Source organism: Apis cerana, linkage group LG4 (genome assembly GCF_029169275.1).
Source record: "Apis cerana isolate GH-2021 linkage group LG4, AcerK_1.0, whole genome shotgun sequence".
In the NCBI taxonomy this organism is placed as follows: domain Eukaryota; kingdom Metazoa; phylum Arthropoda; class Insecta; order Hymenoptera; family Apidae; genus Apis; species Apis cerana.
Genome location: NC_083855.1, coordinates 9608552 through 9629184, shown reverse-complemented (window position 1 = coordinate 9629184; position 20633 = coordinate 9608552). Strand labels below are relative to the sequence as shown.

The 20633-nt window shown below is 40.7% G+C and overlaps 1 protein-coding gene and 1 long non-coding RNA gene across 7 annotated transcripts in view; one reads left to right on the top strand and one right to left on the bottom strand.

Moving 5' to 3' along the window:
• Window positions 1–20633, top strand: part of LOC107996075 (protein split ends) — a 299963-nt gene that overhangs the window by 164450 nt on the left and 114880 nt on the right. Inside the window, exon 1 of one of the 6 annotated variants that reach the window (XM_062074005.1) lies at window positions 10836–10969. The exons of the other annotated variants lie outside the window; for them this stretch is intronic. The gene's annotated coding sequence lies outside the window, so the exon portion shown is untranslated. Of the gene's footprint in view, window positions 1–10835; window positions 10970–20633 lie in introns of those variants that run through there. 6 annotated transcript variants of the gene reach the window in all.
• On the bottom strand, window positions 5589–10427 carry LOC114577302 (uncharacterized). The gene is made up of 2 exons (XR_003697284.2): window positions 10295–10427; window positions 5589–7784 (listed from the first exon to the last, which is right to left on the bottom strand). It is a non-coding gene; the product is annotated as an uncharacterized LOC114577302 (long non-coding RNA).

Below are 20633 nucleotides of genomic sequence, written 5' to 3'. Positions count from 1 at the left end.
TTGTATCACATTGATTTCTCGCAGTATTTCGAATCTTCGTCCAGATTGGAAAAAAATACTCGTCGATGTTTCAACGATCGATCGGCCAGGAGGTTACACGCACGTTTTCGTCCAGGGAACAAATTTATGCGCATCCTCGCCGCGTATTCGCCGCGGAAGTCGCATAATTAACGCTCGAAAGTCTGTTTTTCGAAACGGTCGGCCCACCGTCTCGCGAGGCGCACCCGGTAATTCGGGATCGGTAGCCGTTTAAACGTGCACGATCGTGGCACGAGATCGGCCAAGCCTGATCGATACAGGAAATTATTGGTTCCAGCCCTTATTGGAGCGCTCGCCGATCTTTTGATCCGCTTCATCCGCTTCGTTCCACCACTCTGCCTCCCATTCGGATGACGTGCAAGTGATTTCGCCCCACCCTTATGAATATTCATCTGTCTCGTGTCCCTCTGCAAAATACCTAATTATTCGATTTACACTCGGTGGAGCTTAACTCGACGAGTTTCGTGCTTTTAATGGCGAAGCTTCGTATCGTACTTGTAAAGTTCGAGAGAGAGAGAGGAAGAGAGAGAGGGTGACACGTATACCTAATTATGTTTCATGTCGAAGGGTTCGTGAAATGACGTCAGATATTAATAGATAATAGAAATGACGAATGATTTTCGAAAATTATTCCTGTGAGGTGATTGAAGACACGTATGCATCCTCCGTAACCACGATTTATAATTAGTGCCAACCGATTTCGCAGAAAAACCGTGCCCAATTCGATGTTTCGCGAATCATTCTCCCTCTCCCCTGTTGTTTCGAACGATCGATCGTCGAATCGAAATCGATTCCTTCGTTTCTCTGTTAAGGAAACGATCATCTTGTGCCACCATCGGTTAAACGGCGTAATCGTTCCGTAACCGATCGCGATCGAAAGGAGTGGGATTGGAATTCGTTTCCAAACGCGCGACGCTACGATCTGCGTGGAAACTATGGATCCGTGGAATTGCATAGATCGGCTCGATAACTATTATATTTCGCGAGAGTATCTTCGCTTTGACGATACACGGTTTAATTCCTTGCCCGATATTATCGGCAATTTATGGCCGCGTGATAGGGGGCGGCCAAGGCTTGCTTCCGTGTAATTGATTAATCGCGAATCGATGCGAAATGCGCGCGGATTTCGGGGCAGGAAATCAGATTTGTATCCGCGAATCGTCGGAACACCGTTAATATCTGCCTCGAATTATTACCTGTAAACCCCGGCTATAACACACGGCCGGGGTACATTTAATTTCTAACCGTCCCTGTAATCGACTTTCGATTACTTGATGTCGGATATTCGTGAAATTGCACGGGAATCGAGAGTATCGTGTCTGAACGTTGTAAGGGACGATAAAAGGATATGATTTTCGTCCGTTCGAAATTATTAACGCGCATTTTCTCTCCATCCTTTCCTCCCCAGAGAGAATATTTCTAATAATCGTTGAATTTTAAAAGAAAAAGAAAAGGGAGATATTTTTTTTCTAGTGGAATGTTTTCTTATTGTTAGTTTGATTTATGATCCACTACAACGGCGTACAACGGTATTCTTTTCACCCGATACCTCACCACATCCGTTATGTAAGTGGAATCGTTTAGATCGTTGAAGATACAAGTAATAATTCAATAATTTAATTCAAAGAAATATATATTTTTTTGATTCTTTCTTCTTTTTTTTTTTTTATATCGCTCCTTAAATCTAGATTACGCATAGATGAGAATATTTTCACTTTACGAATGCCCGTTAATAATCTTCTGAATGGATCGTTACACGGAAAATTAAACTTGGTATAAAATTGATAGCCGAGCCTCGATTAAACCAAATCGTATCTCGATTCGATTCCGTTCAGAAACGAAAATTCAAACACGTTCTAACTAATTAATAACCAACCAATATTTTTCCAATATAATATAACGGATCGCGAAAATTACTTCGAACAATTAAAGAAACGCTCGTGCCCCAAGTAATTCGTCTTGTATGGAATATTTTCGAAAAAGAAAGAAATAAATTTCACCTCCTCGGCCGACGAGTTGACGAATTCCACGGACAACGAGGATCTCCCCTCCCCCCGATAACAGTAACACCTGTAGTGGCATTAATAGTAGGACGATAATAGTAACGCTGTCGACGCGTCTGGTGGCCATCGTCCAGGCCGACGTCCACGGGGCTGCCATGGTTTCCTGTCCATTTTAATTGGGTTATTAACGGGCGCGAGCGTTTCCTGCCTCCTGTGACAAACCCTGGCCCGCCTCGAAAACCTGCAGCTGCCGCCACGCCGCCGCCGGAAACCAATCTGTTCCGTTTGTCTTTTCGCTCTCTTGCCCGCCACCTTCCGTCTCGGCCCGCCCCTCCGCATAAATATTCATCGCGCCCCTCAAATATTACACGGATATATATATATATGTACATATTTGCTATCGGTTTCGAGAACCACCGTAACGATCCAACTTTCCGAAATGAATTCTTCTCCGCGATGAAACTAATGCCGCTTTCTTTTCTTTCTCGTCGACCAGGTTTTCGGTATACAGCTGCGCGCTGATCCTTGCTTGTTTGTACAACAGTGTATTCGAATCGTACGATATTCTGGAATCATAATCGAAGTAGAATTTCATACGTTTATTATTCGCGCCAAGATTAGGAATAGATTTTTGACGAAACCTCGCGAAAGCGAAACAAATCATTCTCTTCGAATAATTATTCCTTGTTTTCTGTATAAGCTATCGATTGCTCGCGAAACTCTGGTTACGTAACGAAACTTGGTTACCGGATTCGTTTCCTCTCGGCGGATCTATTTCCATCGAGGCAAAAGTTATTTCGAATCGTTCATAAATGATTCATGCCCCCCTGTATTAACACCACTGTGGAGGGAAAAGGGACACGGGTGAAAAAGAGGAGGGGAGGGGAGGAGAGGAAAGGAAAAAAGGAAAAAAGAGAGAGAAAAGGATAAACCGGCTCTCCCTATTCGGTGTTTACCCATAAAACGAGTCGCGGCGATCGACTTCGAAGGGGGGCGCACATCCGAGAGCCACACGTTTCTCTCTCCGCCACGTTTTACAAGAACAAAAGGAGCGATCGGGCCACGTCGCCAGGATTCCCATGCATATGGATTAAGACGCTCCACATCTCGCCAAGGTGCAAGGATACGTAATCACGTTGGCGCACAAGCAAATCATGTTTATTCAGGGACGTGTATATACAGAGGCGATATACGGAGGGAAAAGTTGTGTGATTTTATATATATATATATGTATGTATATATCGAAGGGAAGGAGTGCCAGGGGGAGGCTGTGATTCTGAGTCTGTTATTTCGTTCGTGTTTCGATGTGGTGGACAGTGACAACGGGTGAAGCTCGATGATTGTCGTCTTTCGAATCTTTTTTCGAGGGACCGAATTGGTGATCCTTTTTATCAAGTAAGGTAGAAATCGAGGTATGAATTTATTCGTGAAAGTTAATTGGATAGAGGAGAACTTATAGTTGGTCGAACGACACCTCTTTTTCTCTTTTTTTTTCGGAAGGGTGGACGAGGTTGATTGTTTTTCTTTCTCGATTCACGCTTCGCGGCGTGAATCGATCTCCACTTTGAATTTTTGTATATCCCTGTACAGAGAAATGAGAAACGTGATGAATTCGTTTTATTGGATATTCGGGTTTGTATTTTAAAATGAAACTGAAATGTTGCCGATTAAATGCGTACGTAAGAAATCAATGTGAAATAATAACGTGGTAAATGACAATTTGTCGCATAACGCGGTAATTGCGAAGAATAAAATACGTGGGTCCACATAGTTTTCGCCGGTGCAGGAGAAAAATTCCTTTCGACGATATTTCCCGTCGTGCATGATTGTCCGTTTTATAGCAGAAATTGATACTCTGTCCGAGTGAAACGTCTAGTTAGTATATCGTACGAGGCAAAGCTATTCGGTCATGTTGCAAAATTGCACTTCGTGTTGCGCATAAATGAAATTTCTCTCTTCTCCTCCTCTCTCTCTCTCTCTCTCTCTCGGCTAATCCTGATTGTAGTCGTTGAAGTGGAGCTCAATTTAGCGACGCGGAATATAATTCAACCGTGAACTACTTGCAGTCGTTTCGTCTAGTACAGCGGACCATCAGAGAAATTTATTGCGCGTACATTTGGTTGGAAATCTTATTTTATCCGGTGGATAGATTTTTATCTTAGGGTGGAAAAATGCGAGGCGAGCGTGCATGCGTGACGAATGATTGAAATTTATTTTCGAGAATGCGAAGGAAAATTCGTTCGAGATAAAAGTAAATGCTTCGAGCAGATTTTTCTTTTTATTATAAGAATAATTCTTATTCTCGCGATTTTAATTATTTTCTATAGAATTCTTCATGCTAAAAAAAAAAAAATCTTCGCAAATATTCTTCCTTTTGTTCGTTCGATTTTTATTAGACGCGAAACAAGAGTCAAGAGTTCAATCGCCTTCCGATTCATTGAGCGGCTATTTAACGAAATTGTCGATCTTCTTGTCCGTTTATTTTTTTCTTTCTCTTTCTCTCTCTCTCTCTTTTTCTCTCTCTCCTTTTTCTTGTCCTATGATCGACCACCGGATTATATCCAGACAGATTAAACATTTGAACGGGATCAACGAGTCTAATGAAATTTCCCGTTTCCCCGCGAGAAAGGGAACTTTCATCGCGCAGCCTCGAACGTTTACAGAGCTAATAGTTTAACGTGCGTTCCTCTCTGCTGGAATTTTCAACGGCGCGTCGCGAAACTCCCTTCGGGGGATCCAATAAAATTTCTCATTTACTCGGGTGCCGTGTTGACTTTCTCCGCGTTGGTGGCGGTGGCTTTCGCCGCGATTTGATATCGACTGAGAATTCGCGTCTCTTCGAATGCGTGAACATAATTGCTGGAAACACCGTGTGCCTTGATCGTCGGCCGAGGGATCAGGATCGTCAAGACGCGTCTCTCGGCGATTCGATGACGAATAACAACGATACGTGTATATTAATTTCAATCATTTTCAATCATAATTTACAGAATATATCTCACATTGTGCCAAATTATATCCCTATAACGCGTCGCTGTATTCCAGTAAAGTCACGAATTAGCAACTTTTATTTCCGTCCAGGAAAACGTAAGAAGAAATTAAAAATTTCGACGACAAAACGAATTCAAGAGGAAACCGTGAAATCTCTTTTCGATTCGTCTCGATATCTCAATTGGTCGCCGAGATATAAGCACTCAAAGTTTCCATAGTTGAGGATCATGAATTGGCCCGCGAGCCAATGACATATATTCTTTCCTGGAAATTCGTACCATGTTTTTCCAGGAATCGCGTCTGTCACTTGTCTGGAGTTTGGGATAGGTCAGTCGGAGCGAGAGATTCGAGTAAGAGACAAGGAAGGAGATGATAAACGATTAAAAATTACCTTTTCTTTAAAACGACGATATCTCGGTAACCGGATATCCTATCGGAATAAGTCAAAAAGAGTTTTAAAGAGGAAGATTTCCCGCTTCCAACGATCGTTTATCCATCGACCGGAAGTTATTATCTTCGGGGTTACAGCGGTTCAAAGTTTTCCTAATTTTAATACGATTTAATCGCGTTTTAAGATAAACGATTAAAAATTATCTTTTTCTTTACACCTCGATATCTCGGGAACCGAAAGTCCGAATTGAATAAATGAAAAGGCGTTTGAAAAGCTAAAGATTCGCGCTTCTAACGATGTTTCGCTCGTTGACCGGAAGTTACTATATTCGGAGTTATAGCGGTTCAAAGTTTTCCTAATTTTAATACGATTTAATCGCGTTTTAAGATAAACGATTAAAAATTACATCTGGATATCTCGGGAACCGAAAGTCCGAATTGAATAAATGAAAAAGCTAAAGATTCGCGCTTCTAACGATGTTTCACTCGTTGACCGGAAGTTACTATATTCGGAGTAATTTTATAATACGTTTTTAACGGAACTTCAGGATAAAATCACGCGACAAATGTTTCCTTCTTTTTCTCTAATTTTCACGAAAATCTGTTCTATTCCCTCACGATAAACTCTCGATTCGAAAACGCTGTACAGCTCGCGACGACGGTATCGGGGCAGAGCACGGCTTCCTTTGTACGAGGGGATATCCAAGACCGAAAGCGTTGTAAAGTTGTGCCATGGATCTCTGGGCGAGCAGCCGCTCGTAAATATGCACGCCGGTTCATGAATATGCATTGTTCGCGGTGCATACGCGCCTATACGGCGTATGCACCTCTTCCTCTACTACGCCTTAAGACCCCGCCAAGTTTCGAGCACCGGCCGCGACGAAATATGACGGCCGCGCTCGTGTCCGTGGCCAAAAAAGGAGGCCACCACGCCGACAGACGGTTCGCTCGTTAATTAACGAGCGAATTGTCGTCGTCGGTGAAAAGAAAACGAGGAGAATACGAACGTGTTACCTTTTGTGAATCGCCGAGTTATCGAAAGCCGAGTATAAACTGGAAGAACAATACAAATTTCCAAGATGGAAATTCTTTTTAATATTCTTTTAATTATACTTTTCCCGAAATATTATCTTATAATTCGAGAAGGAACCAATGTCGGACAAAATTTCTACGAAACGAAACTACCGTAACCGTTTCCTAGTCCCCCAATTGAAAGCTTGCGTGAATTAAGCTGCCTCGATTAAACGAATTTGCCTCGTTCCCCGGTTAATTTCGCCTGCCTGCCCGCCACTCCACCTTTATCCACCTCGGACAGAGTGCATCAATTCCCTTCAATTAATTACTGAAACGGGTATGTAACAATTCCAACCAAGTCGCGCTCTATTCTCGAATTTCACCCGTGCCCTTTTAAACCACGCGCTCGCCGCGCCGTTTAAAATTAGGCCAATTACCGCGTCAATTACCACCGCGAATACCGAACGACTCGTGCCGGTATATATCGTGGAAAACGGAGGAGAGGAAGAAACTCATCGCGATCATCGCGTCTATATCTGGTCTCGAAAAGGAGGAAAGTACAAATAAGTCGTCCCCTGAAACGATGTTATTAAAAGTGGCTAATTGCCCCGTTTTATTATTGCCAGCCTTCGTTGCCAGTCGTTGCCTCGAATAGGCGAGAGCCTGTTTTTCTTTTTTTCTTTTTTTCTTTTTTTTTTTCATTCGGCGGAGCTAATTAATGATCCACGCTTTTCAAGGGAGGAAAGAAACGGAGAGGGAGGAAGGGAGGAAAGGAGAGAGAGAGAGAGGCTCGCGAGGCACTCGACGCACTCGTTAAAGCGTTTTATCCGCTCGATGGTCGCGGAGCAAACGTTGTCGAGTGCGCACTTCGAGCGTTACTCCTTTTACGTTTTATCGATGGAGGAGGATTCGTATAATCGCGACGTGGCCGAGCCGGGGAAAAGGAGAAAAGAAAGAGGTCGAGAGATAGAGTTTTCCTTTAATTACATTAGCCGCATGAGAAAGCGGTCTATACTCAAGGGGCCGTAAAAGCCTTGCTCCAAGATCGATCGATCGATCGATCGATCGGATCGATTAGAAGCGTAGCTCGCCTTACCCCAGTCGCGCAACAAGGATCCTCCTTTTTGTTTTTCTTCTTTAAGAAATCGTACGTACACCTTTCACGATTAATTGTTTTGGACTCGCGAGACTTCAACTTTATTCTCGTTCGTTTTCGACGGAGCGGCTTATTAATTATGTCCCCTTTTTTTCTTCTTCTTCTTCTCTCGTTGTTTTCATCGCGACGACCGGCTGGCGGAGACGACTTTTACGGCTGCCATACCTTTCGTCCCGTCACGCTCTCCCCCACTATGAAAAAAAAGAAAAGATTAATTAATGGTAAACACTTTCCTCGTTTTTTGCGGACACTGTAATAACGGGGATAAATTTAATTATGCCGAGGGAAGAACCGCTTTTTCTGCTCGATCTTCATCGAGTTTTACGACCAGTTAGTAGAGAGCGTTGAAGAGAAGTTGTAAATGAAAATTTCGAAATCGGAAGATTTCAGAACGAAATGAGATTTCTTTGGCTTGATATTAAAATATATATCGATAGGTCTATGGAAGAACGACATTGGACGAATCGAGGCGCGATGATGAAATCCTTTTAGTGTTTCGAATTGTTTAACAATCCATCGTAACGCGATTGCGAGATTCTAAATTTATTTGACTTTTGATAGACAAGTTGATTTCCTTTGATCCAAGATATTTCTTCTAGCGTGAAACGCTTCGAGATTCGAAGTTAAAACGAAACGAAGTATTTTCGGCCCGATATTTATGCATTCCATTTCCATTACACCGACCAACTTAAACTTTCGTCATTCGCGTAAAATAGAATTTCGTGATTAAAAAAAAAAGAAAGAAAGAAAGAAAGAAAGAAAGAAAAGAAATATCATCGATTATTATATACCTCAAACTCTCAAAATTTCACGTAACGGTTACCTTTCACTCTCGTCTCTCTTTCTCTCTCTCTCTTTCTCTTACTCCCTCTCGTTAAACCGTATCATTAAAATTTTTAAAAAAGAACTCATTAAACCAACATTGTTGCGTTTAATCGCGATCCTTGGTCGCTTCGTTGAAAGTTTTATCGTCGTCAGATTGAAGTTTAATGTCGAAACTGTCTCACGGTGAACGACGCGTTTCATTTTGCCTCTTTGCATTTTTTATCGACTCGAATGTGTCGTAATTAAACCGTCGTCGACGTCGACGACGGGCTATCCGACGCGATAAAGTGTAATTTTAATTACGTTTACCCGCGTGAAAAGGTATTAACGGATCGTGAACATAATTGATTCGAGCCTGTTTCGAAAATTAACCTCGAAAATATATATATATATGTATAACCGTGGCCACGAGTTTGTAATATATACTTATCGATTCGAATCTGTTGAAATATTATTAACACCGAAATTCACGACCGAATGCCGAGATTATTAAAGCAGATTACTTTCTCTTTGCCCCCCGTGATCCCAACCTTTTTCTTGCTCCCCTTTCTCTTTCGCGTCTCTTTTTCAAGTAAACTCGTTTCTCGAACAACAGCGCTTCAAACGAGACCAATATTAATCTCCATATCTTACATTACGATAATTTTACCACGCCGGGTAATAGAGGAATTATAATATAAGTTTCAACGACACGAAGAGATATTCTCATCGACTCCATTGATATTTATTCGCGTACATTTTATCGTTCACGGGTTTTTAAATCTTCCTTACGTACAAATTTTGTTTAACCATACTCTTATATTTTTCCTAAATTTCATTGGTGCTTCAAATTCCAGATAGGGAAATATTGGATTATTTAAAAAAAAAAATTATTCTCAATTAACACGATGATCGTGACCAATCCAATCAACGAATATTTTTCGAAAAAAAAGAAAAAAGAAAAAAAAGAACGAAAGGAAAAAAAGAAAGGAGAAATTTCACGATTGTCTGTCGCTCTCGCGCCGTTGGGGTGTTGCCTGGCAACGCGTGGCGCTTGACAAAATTAAAAATTATTGCATTTCGCGTGCGCGGCCACGTCAAGTTTCATCGTATTATTTGGCCGACGAATATATACGCGCTGCATTCGCGATGCAACAAGTTTTAACGGGTGCATAGATAGGCGGCATCGGTGAAATTTTAATCGGATTATATGAAAAATTCTCTCGCGTCGCGACATCCCGGCGCGGATCCATTTTCGTGCGCGGTTATTTGCGCTGTCCTCAAACTTCAGCGCAAGGATAATTGTATAAAATAATTGAATAATCATGACAGAGGCTGTTGCACCGGTGCCGACACGTCCGTGACACACCGGGGCTTGCCTGTCATGTTCGTAATACGTATGGAAATTTTCATTTCGGCTCGAAGTCGACGGTTTATTGAATTGACGGGTGAAAATTGATAGCGCTTTTTAATCTCGCTACTCGCGAAACGACGAGTTTTTTCCCTTTTCTCTCTTTTTTTTCAATTATTCTTTTTTTTTTCGCTCGCTTCTCCGCAAATGTTGCAAATTCGCTCGTGCATTACTCGTTAATTTCTCCTTGGTCGTTGGAAGTAATAGGGCGCGAAATTTTAATTATATCAAAATACCAAACTGGCTGTTTTCCAATGGGATTATTTCACCAATTATTAAGATGCTATTTAAATTTTCTATCCAACGAAATACTTCGTATCATCGACCCTTTCTTTTTCCTCGATATTTCCTCATTCGTTTTTCCATATCATCATATCAAATTCATAGAGGAATTTTATTTCTCCAAATATATATTCTTGTTGTTTTGTCTGATAAACCACGTTCGATATTTTTATAATTATTCCGCACGAAGGAAATGACACGCACAAACTTGTCTCTGCTGTTGATATAAACAGGTCTCGAAACGAAAGAAAGAAACTCGCGAGAAATACGAACACAAATGAACACTCTCACAAGGCACGAGCATCATCGATCGTCCCACGCCACGCGCGTTAACACGAGTAACACCGATTGTCCAAGAATATTGAAATTACGCGCATATTTAAAACGTTATCGACGAATATATCGCGCTTCGATGCGAACCGAGTCACGGCGCGGGCCTAATTGTCGGCCGGCATTAACGATGATCGATGATAACGGGTCGTGCGCGCCCTCTTATCGGGCACACGGTTTGTATTCAACGTAACGATATCTCTCGCGTGCGACGTTAAACCGTTTACATCGTTACGTGTTTGTAAATTTTGAGAGGGATCGAGTAATAACACGCCACGACCTTTCGCGATACGCGCTACAAACTTATCGAATCATTTGTTTTCGGCCAACGATACGAACGAGTACGTATCTACGCACAAGTCGTTCGCGCAATCTGCGCGTTATAACGCGTTATCTCGTTTAAGGAGAGCCATCCGTTAAATATTCGTCGTGCGAAACGATAGATTAAATCGATCGAAAGATTCTGCATCGATAGAAATTAAGGCGAAGAAATGAAGTCGATTTGAATGATCGAGTGGAAGAAGAGTTGGTGGAAGAAGAGGCTTCGTGGTATGTTTTGTGTGCGTGTGTGTATGTGTATATATGTATACGGATTATAAACTTTTTTGTAAAGATCTATGATCGGCATGGGATGTGATCGCGTGTGAATTAAAACGGTTAAAGAGTCCACTTGTTTCGCGAATCGTTTGTATTTGTTACGAACGGTGCGTTTTATCATTTTTCAAAATTAGGATTTAGAAATATTTTTTGCTGGACAGTTCCATTTATTTCACGTCGAGAATTTTTTTAGGAGAAACATTTTTCAAATTCTCTCTTTTTCGACTCGCTTTAATTGCTCGCTCGGTCGAGGGTTTAGTTATTGCAATTATCACGCCACGCTTATAGCTTCTTTTATCGACGTGTTCCTTTGATTGACGTTTCCGATCATCGTCGTCAATCTTTCTCGCGATTTTTTCCCCCTCCCTCGTGTGTTCGAAACATTCATAAAATCATCGTTTCTTTTACTTTTCCTTATTCGAATTGTCGTTATTTTCGAAAATGTTGGAAAATCGGCGGCTTTCTACAACGTTCTACAAACGCGCAAAACAATTCACCGCATTCTTTCTATTCCACCGCGATTTCTCCCGATCGAATCGACAAATCTTGAGTCGCCTCGCGATCCATCAAATCCATCGCTCATAACCGATCTTCCCCTTCCACGAGTCACGAGCGTTTCGCGATCGATACTTTCACAATGTAACGACGACGACGACGACGACGACGACGAGCCGAAACCTGTCGCGATCAACTTTCTCCAACGATGATCCGCCGATCGGACCGGATCGAACCGGCTCGTCCGACTTTATCGGCCGAGCATCCTCGAATCCGTGGAAACACACGTATAGAACACGTGATGTCACCGCGTCGTCGTCCGCTTATTTGCGGAGTGGTACTCGTAATTGCGGGGCCGTCCAAGGCCGACCGGCTCGGCCGCTGCCACTTTGTGTAATTTTTAGGAGGAGCTCTCTTGACAAATTATCATTATACACGGCCGTCACCGGTGCACCGCTTGTCCCCTCATTGTCATTGTTCCCCCGGCGCCATTACATTATTTATACGCCGCTTGAAAATCCACGTCTCTCGCGCGCGCCTCTTCTCTCCACCCATCCCCAGCCTCCCATCATCGATGCCTTCTTTGTGTTTGCTCGACGTCCATCCGCGATTTCCACGCTCAAGCGTGCCTCTATTCGCGATCCTCACTTGTGCGCCGCGCACTGTAAGAGCCGCCACTCTCTTATCCCTCCTTCGATGATGATGTAGCACGGGATTTCCGTTTGTCCAAGATTTGATCGACGATAATACATTTTTCTCTTCCTCTTCTTCTTCTTCTTCTTCTTCTTCTTCTTCTTCCTTCGAGATTAAATTTACCGCGATGAAAATTGCGCTGTGAGAGATTTATGGGAGGATTGTTGCTTTGTAGTCGCAGATCGTCGAAACGATAATCCTTCAAAATAGTAAAAATCGACGTAATTGAGGTTATTATACGGAAAGGAAAAATTGCGCGTGTTTTTATATCGACGTGTACGTCACTGTCGTAATATCGATTTGATCGGGGAGGAGGGAGGGAACTTCTCCCGGAGAACAAGAGAAAATCAATTTAAATTTCATTTTCGAAACAGGTTTTGAAACGTGAATTAACACGAGTAGACACGATTCTTAAAAAATTGCCACGAATCATCGCGAAAACGTTATTAAAACTATTATTTTCTCGTTCACCGGCAATGGAGGTTTGCTATGTATATAGCAAACACCGATACCAAAGTATCTGGAGCGAAATGAAAAAGCACGGTTTAATCTCGATCGTTCCCTCGAAAAACGAGGATTTCGTTCGAAACGAGGTGTGCACAGTGTTGCACGAAGCGAATTACGTAACTGAAATTGCAAGAAAAACACGGACTGTGTTGACTCGTATGGCGGAGAAGAAAACGTAATAAAATTGCTTCGAGGCCGACGGTATTGGGCGCACGATCAATGAAATTACAGAACACTAATGCACATATATATACTTTGAACTACTTTGGAGAATACAGAGAGAGAGAAAGAGAGAGAGAGAAAAGAAGAAAAAAGAGAGAAAAGAATATAAACCGCTCCAATTTCACGTCTCGAGAGAAAACGCGTATCATATCGTTACCGATACACACCGTGGCTCTGTAAATGGGTTAACCTGAATGGTATTCGGTAACAGATGACTAATAAATTTACTCGACGTCCATTAAACTTCGCTTCCCCGCGAGTTAATTCCAAACCTGTTTTGTTCTCGTGTAAATTTGCGAATAACGATATTGAATTATTCTCGATGGTGATTTTGAGGCAACCGAGGAAATTGAGTTGCGATAAATTTTGTGGACGGGTCGTTTTTATTGGTTAAAGAGATGAGAGGGGAAAGGAGGTCAAGTATGTTGATGGTTAATTGGACGAGATATCTCTTTTTGAAATTAATGGAAATTTTCGCGTACTCGAGTGCGATTTGTTTTACTTGACAGATATGTTTAACGCTCCTAAAATCACAATTGAAACTCGAGGAAATAAAAATAATCAGCTACTTTGATGTATCTATTGTACACATTCCTTTTTATCAGTCTTATTAATCTTATATTTGCCTTAAATATTTACCATATTAAGTAAAAATCCACGCGAATATCGATTATTCCATTCAACTAATATCCGCGCTTAACATCCTTCCACAGAAATAAGTTAAAAACGATTGAAAAAAAGCGACTCGGAATGCTATTGCATTCGAATATGACTATTCATTCCACGCCAGACATTCCTTTTACAGAAATAATTTTCACGATGCAAAACCGACTCTTACCTCGCTTACCTCGCGATATATGCGTAAATTCAATACGATATCGCGATGCGAATATCTATTATCGCCACGATATCCGCATTTCTCCAAAAGCAAGTAAAAAGGAATCGGAATCGAGAAGCAACCACCTCGTTTAATAAACTCGATACGCGATTCGTAAATTCGTGCGAACAATCGACAAGCCTATCTGTTTTATCGAAATCTAGAAAGACCTCTCTAACAAAGTGACTCAGACCTTGACAGCGTGACATTGTGCCGCGTTGAATCACCACCGTTGGCCGCCGCTTAATGGAAAATTCATTTTACACGCGACGCATGCACGCACGCACGCACGCACGCACGCACGTAGGCAAAACACGTACAGGCCCTATTTATGATACGAACCGATTCAGATAAGCGGACCCAATGGAAACAGGTTCCCGTTTTCCCTTCGCGCGCGCTTCTGCTCGTGCGGACGAGCTACCAGTTTATCAGCCTCGTTTAATTTATTGCCAGGGCGCAACGTTATCGGCCCGTTTCGCGATCGACAATTTGCCCACCGCAATGCTCGCCTGTTAATCGAAATGTAGCCGTCGATGAGGCTGACAAGCGTAATATCCCTTTTCGTTGCCGCGTCACTTCCACTCGCGCGCTAAAGACACGCGTGGAAGAATGCGTTTTCGTGTTCGATGCTTTATCGCCCGTCCTCGATTTATCGATATATATATATATATACTGCTCTCGAACTCGCCGATCGAAGTTACCGATCAAGGTAGCGCAGTGAATTTTTTATTGTATTAATTATATATCCAATGGATTTATATTTTGATCGATCGAAAATTTTTTAAATATATGTTTCGAGTTGAGATGATTACGGCATTGTTGTAACGTGAATGATGATCAAATTAGAAAATGTTGCTGATATCCGACCTGCTAGATTTATTTTTCAATTGATCGCAAATTTTAATATGTGTTTTAATATGAGTTGAGATGATCATCATAATTCGTACGATGATCAAATTAGAAAAGAATCGAGCGAATTCCTTGTCTTCTTGCTGATATTCGATCTGCTGGATTTATTTTTTGATCGATCGCAAATTTTTGTAATATGTGTTTCGAGTTGAGATGATTACATCATTGTTGTAACGATGATGAAATTAGGAAATCTTGCTGATATCCGATCTGCTAGATTTATTTTTCAATCAATCGCAAATTTTTGTAATATGTGTTTTGAGTTGAGATGTTACATCATTGTTGTAACGATGATGAAATTAGAAAATCTTGCTGATATTCGATCTGCTAGATTTATTTTTCGATCGATCGCAAATTTTTGTAATATATGTTTCGAGTTGAGATGATTACGGCATTGTTGTAACACGAACAATGATGAAATTAGGAAATGTTGCTGATATCCGACCTGCTAGATTTATTTTTCGATCGATCGCAAATTTTTGTAATATGTGTTTCGAGTTGAGATGATTACATCATTGTTGTAACGATGATGAAATTAGGAAAGATTCGAGCGAATTTCTTGTCTTCTTGCTGATATCTGATTGGTGGATTTATTGCTTCGTGCTGGATCGATTATCAAGGAAAAGATACAGATGCGATAGAAAGAAAATGAAAAATTTTTAAACGAATTAAAAATGAAGGTTCAAAGTGTAGATCGAAAGATAATTTGTTGATCTCGAATAGCTGTGTGGTTGATATCCGAACGAGTTCAGCGATCTGGTACGCGAAACGTTCAAGGATAAAGATAAGGAGAAATACATTATAAGAAGATAAATAAAGATAATTAAAATTTCAAACTAAACATTACAAACGCTTGTTCTATTAAACGTAACATAAACTCGACGGTTTATAAATGAAATACAAATAACATGTAAATCCTAGATAAATCTCAAACCTGTTCTCGAACACAAATCAGCAATTGAGTGTATACGTATGTAAATAAAGCGTATCGTTGGGGATTTTGCACGATACTTTTTCTAGCAATAATTCAACGTCTCTGGCGATACGAAATCGCGAAATGCACGTTAATCCCAAACATCGGTTCGTATGATGTATGCACTCCCGTTCTTTGAACGCCCTTTGACGGTTGCTTGATTCGCTTATTGATCGCGCCTGTAGTAAATCATTGGCATCGATGAGATAGTGGATCGCGTGGTCGTTGAAGAATTTATTGGCGCAGATGGTTGACTGAACGTGGTGAACCGCTTGCAACGAGTTTCAAATTTAACCCTCGTAGAATAATATACCTACGCTTCGATCTATCAATCATCGGAACCTTTTTTTTTTTTTAATAATCGATACTTAATTATTTAACCATCGTCTCATCCTTTCAAAACCATTCTTCCCTTCTCGACCCCGTAACATTATACGAAGAAAATAATTTCTTGGCAATCTTGCTTCATGATCATCTTCAGAATACAATATCATCCAAGATGAGAAAAGCAATCGAACTTTCTAATAATTTGATCATCCACTGCAGAAAAATATTTGGAATTTTAAATATTTATTGAAACGGGGAAATTCGTTGCTTCATTTTTAACGTTTAAAAATTCGGTCGACAACTCTGAAGAGCAATAATTCTTAAACGCAAATAAAATTTTAACGACCGAGTTCACGTTTCAATCCCACGTTCCATAACTACAATTCTTTCTATGATTACGTAAGTTCTACCACATTTGAACCAAATATTAAAGAATCGTAATGGTGAAAGGCGAACAAACGGGGGAGGTGAAATCGGCGATATTGCGAATCTGATATCGCGGTGAAATTTATAGATTCGATAATATTCGAGCACCGACACTCGCGCCATTCAAATAACTGCGGGGGACAAAAACGTCTAGCGCATCAAGCGTCCAATAAAACGTGTACAAATACTCTTAATTCGCGATGATTAATTACGAAATTAATAACACGCGCTTGCCTTGGCTTGGCGCAAAGGCTGGAATGGAGGGACGAGGGGGGGAGAGCAATAATAATTGCCGAGTGTATTAATGAATGTGCCGCCCTCGATGGGGTGTAATTTCGTCCGGAAACGTTGATATATCGCGAGATAAAAGTCGATAAAAATCCTCTTGTGACGACTCGACGGACGAATACGCAAGAGACAGCGCATAGATCGATTTTGCATCCGGAGATTCGGTTTATCGCGGATCCCCCCTTTTCCTCCCTCGATTTTTCCTTTCCACGATTCGGGATCGTGGAAAGGATCCGCAAAACGTTTTCCCATCATCAGAGAGGGAAACCCTCGTTGCTCCACGGAGCGCATTGTATCGGAATTGGGACGAGATATCCGTTAAACTTGGAGCCGATGAACCCTGTTCTCCTATATATCGTTCGGCTCCTCCTCGTTCAACGACTAACAAACCGTTCCTCTAGCGTGAACTCTAGCGTGATGCCGCGCGCCACAGGGACGTGACTTGGCTTTTTAATACGCGATAACCCATCTCTCCTAGGAGAGTCGCACGAACTAGGCGCATTCGCGAAGAAAATTTCATTTCGGTTATTTGTCGATCGATTCCTTCCTCCTCCCCTCCGAATTACCCGCCGAAGACAATTCGATTTCGATCGAACGGAACAACGAGTTCAAGAACTTCTGTCATTGGAATTCGATATCGTTGAATTTTGTATCTCAAAAAAAAAAAAAAAGAAAAAAGGCCGAGGAGGAATTTTCTCGCCGTTAAGAATTCGATCCTGAAATGGATTCTTGGTATTAAAGCGCAAAAGAAAATTTTCTTGAATATTTTCATCGATAAAATTGATCGGTGATAATAGTTCAAGAGTTCAAGAACTTCGATCACCTTTGTTTCTCCAGATATGAATTTTGTATTTCAAAAAAAAAAAAGAAGAAGAAGAAACTCTTTGATAAAAACGAGGAGGAATTTAATCGGATTTTTCCGCCATTGAGAATTCGATCGTTGGGTTCTGTATTAAAACGTAAAAGAAAATTTTCTTGAATATTATTTTCATCGATGAAAGCGATAAAATTGAATCGACCGATGAGCAATTTCCATTCCGATCGAATTTAACGTTGGATTTTCTCTCCATCGAGAATTCGATTCTGTTGGATTCCGTGTTATTAAAGTGACAAAAAAAAAAAAGAAAGAAAGAAATTGCTCCGAATAGTTCCATCAATGCGCGCGAAAGCGATCGCGAAAATTGAATACGATTCGATATTAATCGTGTTTAATAGATCGGTTTATTAATAATATTCCATTATTCCATTGCGTTCCATTACAATCGAATAACGGAAATATTTTTGCGGATGCGACGAAAATGCGCGTTTTTCTCCGGGGATGATTTCGGGGGCTTGATCGCGTTAAATCTGGTTCGCGATATGAATTTATTATGTCCTAGGATTTTCACCACTGTCATCGTGGAATTAAATTTGTAACACTGTCAACCTGTCATTTACCGGTTTCAACGGCCACATTTCAAGCCGGGGAGGCCGGCCGAATGCAAATTAACTTCGCCAACTCCATAGATCGGCGACGGTCCAATTACTTTACGCTAGCGCTTTATAATAACCGGTCTATACCTCTTCGTGTGTATATAACGCTCTATATAAACACGTTTGTAAAATATTATACACGCTAAAATTATTAACACAATTTTCATTCGGGATCTTTGGCGAATTGCATAATGAATTATGCAACTTGATACTTTAATGAGCGGCCTGGTGAATACCGTAATATTTTGAGTGTAACGTTACAAGATACATAAATGAAGAAAGGAGAAGGAGATAGATGGAGGAGTGTGGAGTTATTTATAAAGACCTTGATTCTCTCCCTCGTCCTTTACACATCCCCCCTTCCCCCTATTTTATATTGTCTCGTTTATTAATCTCGTCGTGTTACAACAAATAAGTAATAAAATGGTAGAATGAGATACATAACGAAGATAGGAACAAATTTTCTCGTATCTTTTATTTAGAGAGGAATTGTAAATTGAAAATGGAATGGAAATAGTTTACCCTCTTCTCTTCGTACCATTAGAATGGAGGAAGAGAACTGAAATAGCTTCTGTGTTACGTTTAACGAGCACAGATATATCAAATCTTAATATTATTCATATTAGTGTTAATTACCGTAATTAGCACTATGGTATCTTGGATGATAATATCTGATTCTTTTTTTAATCTTCGACGTTTCTTCAGCCGTAAGAGCTGAAATGTAAACTCGCGAGGGCAAAAATATTTCTTTGATTTTATTGAAATTGGATTTCATCCATGTTCTCGAAAGAAAAATAAATAAATGAACAAATAAACTTTCATTGTTTTCAAAATATCACGCGTACGTAAATTTATTATTCACAAAATCGATCGTATTCGATTTTTACGCGCGATACTTTCTCTCTCCTTTTTTTTTTTTTTTTTTTTTTTAATTTCAAATTATTAATTTCATTGGTATTTTCGAAATAATATACGAATTATCGTCACGGGCGCGTGATAAAACTCGTGTAAATCAGCGAAAGTGTACATACGTAAATAGTGGAACGATGCGGCGAACAATACGTTATTTTCAGAGCGGCGCTGAATATTATTTGCAGGACGGAGAAAATAGGAGGAAAGGAGGAGTGGAGTTACCCGCGGAGAGAGAGCTCTCCATTCTTCCCTCGTCTTTCACGTGCTCCTTTCCCGCGAGGGCCATAAACGCAGAAACCATAATGCACCTCCGGCAAATGAGCAGTTAACCCCGATTTAGCCCGCGCTTGCGCGCCCGTCGACCATTAAATAATAAATCAATAACGCTGGCTAATAATACGCAGATTTACCAAGGCCCATAAACAAAGATACTCGGCTGCGTGCGATAGGTGCCGAGGAAACCGAAACGTTCGCGATCTCCTTCCCTTCGCCCCCTTTCCCTCTGCTATTACAATCCAGCTCCGCGATACAATTGATTTTCTATCGAGATATGCTAATATTTTAACGATACGTCGTTAACTCGATGTTATGGAGATTTGAATTAGGAAGTAGGAAAATTCGAAGCAGTGAAAAAGTCGAGCAAATTATTTTGTTCGAGGATAAGGAGAAAGTTGTACAGTCGAAAATTTATTGTATATAAGGTGTTTCGTAACGAATTTGAATATTTACGTTTGCATTTTTAATACAATTGATTCGAATTGTAATTTATTCTCGTGCAAGAGATCGAGTTCTTTACTCGTTTGAAACATTTAAAGTAACGATTGAGTTTTGAATCGAGATATTCGAATATTATGATTTGATTTATGTTTCATTTTTGATTCTTCATTTTTTCCCCCGTATCTTTTGCCTCGTCACGTTACAAATTCTAGAAACTGTATATACATCTCGATACAATACATTTTTCGCTTTTCTCTTCTGTTTTCTTCCTTCTTCCTTCCTTTCTCGTATTCGAACGTAATCGGAATGCTCGAGGAGGAAACCGAACGAACGTTACGAAAGAAGCGATTACGTGAAATCAGAAGATGTTGATCTGTTTTTCCCCGAGAGTTGCTCGAGCAATTTCTTCGATCTATATCCCATGCAAATTTACCGTGAATTTATAGAGCCATTACGGGGCAGACGTACTTTTGCCTCTGATCCACCCTTATAGAGAATGGAGACGCTTTGAAATACGTCGTGTCCTCGTTTCTCCTCTCCTTCCTAATATTTTCTCCTTCGTCAGTAGCCATCCAGCTACTCGACATTTTATCTTTTCGTTAAACGAATTTCCAAACTGCGAATCTCAACATTATAATTTTACTATTAGAGGAAATCGACGATCCTATTAAATCCTATGGAAATAGGATCAAGAAGCAACACGTGTAATATTTGCATATCTCTCTTCCAAGAAGATCAGAACAATTCCAATCTTTTCTTTTTGCGCCTTTTAATGGCGGTCGGATTTTATCGAGTAG